Raw genomic sequence first — 2,021 nt, 5'->3', positions numbered from 1 at the left:
CTCCCCCTTCCTTTTTTTTTTTTTTTTTTTTTTTTTAAGCAGGCTCCACACCGAGCTTGAAGCCCAATGCAAGGCTTCATTTCATTACCCTGAGATCAATCAGCACCCTGAGATTAAGACCTCAGCTGAGATCAAGAGTTGAATACTTAACCAACTGAGCCACCCAGGTGCCCCCCATATGGTAATCCTATTCTGAAACCAGAGTTATCAGTGAATGAAGACCTGAATGTGCTTCTCCGTCTCACATTTATCACTTCCTACTCTTTGTCACCAAAGGGGGTAGATTGCCTCCCAACCAGTGACTTCAACTTCAGTCAGGATCCCAGAGAAATCATGGCTTTTCTGGTTCTGGCATTCTTTCCCAAGGTCTTGAGATAAACCCTAGGTACTATATTAAAGACATGCCTAACCCTAGACCGTGTTCTTCAGAAACTCTGTCTCAGTGAATTCAGGATAATCTGCTACCTCATAGTGAGTTCCCAACCCACTTTGAGAACTCAAAACCCCGAGTTTGAGGGCAGACTTTGTTTCCCTCTTTGCTTGAGATGGTAAATGTTATTGACCTGCTATATCAGTTACCTACTGAGGCATTAAAAATTACGCCCAAATTTAGCAAATTAAAACAATACACAAATCACAGTTTCAGAGGGCCAGGAAGCCAGGCAATGCCTGACTGGGTCCTCTGGTTCAGGGCCTCTCACAAGACAGAAGTCAAGGTGACAGCTGGACTGCAGTCAACTCAAGGTTCAACTGGGGCAGGACATACTTCCAGACTCCCCTAGTGTGCCAGGACTCAGTTCCTCACAGGTATTGGACTGAGGGTATCAGTTCTTTGCAGGATATAGACCAAAAGCCACCTTCAGTTCCCTGCCACATGGGCCTTTCCAACATGGCATCAGGCTTCCTCAAAGCATAAAAGAGAAGACAATAGTATGAGAAAGGGGCAACAAGAAAGAGTGTCCTTGCAAGGTAGAAATCACAGTCCTTTGTAACCTAATAATGCAAGTGACATCCCACTACCTTTGTCCTATTCTGTTCATGGGAAGCAGGTCACTAGGTGCAGCAAGAACACATGAGGAGGAGGTTACACGAAGGAGTAAAGTGCCCGGAGGTGGGGAACAGCGGGAGCTATCTTAGAAGTCTGCCTACCACACGAGGCCTTACCATCAGCCCGAAAATCCACTTCCCAGTGCTTCCCAGGAGACCCAACAGAACCTCGGGCAAGCCAGACTCCAAATGACCCCTTCTGCTATCCCTAATTGCATAGCAGGCCACCCAGGCACACTGATTTCTACTTCCCAAAGTTGTTCCACTGTCCCCCTGCTTGTCACACAATCAAATTTAGCCTATGCTTTCATACGATGAAAAGGGCAGACAGACAAAAGGGAAGCTTATCTGAAGTTAAAGAAGCATTAAGGATGCTGCCAGTTTCCAAAAGAAACTCTATCTCCTGGTGAAAATAAAATCCTTTTTCGGCTTGTCCAGTACGCTTGACCCACAGCCCCATAAGGGGGTATTCCTGTTCACGCTCACTGAAGCCACACTGTCTTCCCGAAAGAGTTATGTTGGCCTTAGGCTGTAGCTCAGCTCCTACAGAGGGACTTAAAAGGAAACAACAGTTCTTGGTCCAAAGCAATAAAGAGACAAGTGAGTCATAACAGTCCGGATTCTCCATGAGTATAAGCAGTTCTATGAATCGCCTCTATAAAAATTCTGCCTTTCTATCCCAAGCTGTTCCAAGTGCCAAAATCTTCCATTCAAGAGTTTTACAACTCAGCCCTGTGCTCAGAAATGTCACCGCACATAAGAGGGCCTTTGATCTCTGGCCATACCCAAGTCCAGAGTCTGCAACGAAGCGTGGTTTGATAGCAATCTGAAGAGAAAGCGCTTGGTTTCCTCCTGTCTATTTCTGTTCTACTTTTAATAGGGCTTCCCAGCTTCGGGCGCCTGCCCTCTGCCCTCCACGCTCCCATCTCAACCAGAAGTCAAACAGGCCCCTTGGCTGTGTGCTCTGAGAGCCC

This window comes from Lynx canadensis, chromosome B3 (genome assembly GCF_007474595.2).
Source record: "Lynx canadensis isolate LIC74 chromosome B3, mLynCan4.pri.v2, whole genome shotgun sequence".
NCBI classification, from domain to species: domain Eukaryota; kingdom Metazoa; phylum Chordata; class Mammalia; order Carnivora; family Felidae; genus Lynx; species Lynx canadensis.
The sequence above is the reverse complement of the archived record's forward strand: the minus strand, read 5'-3'. Positions refer to the sequence as shown.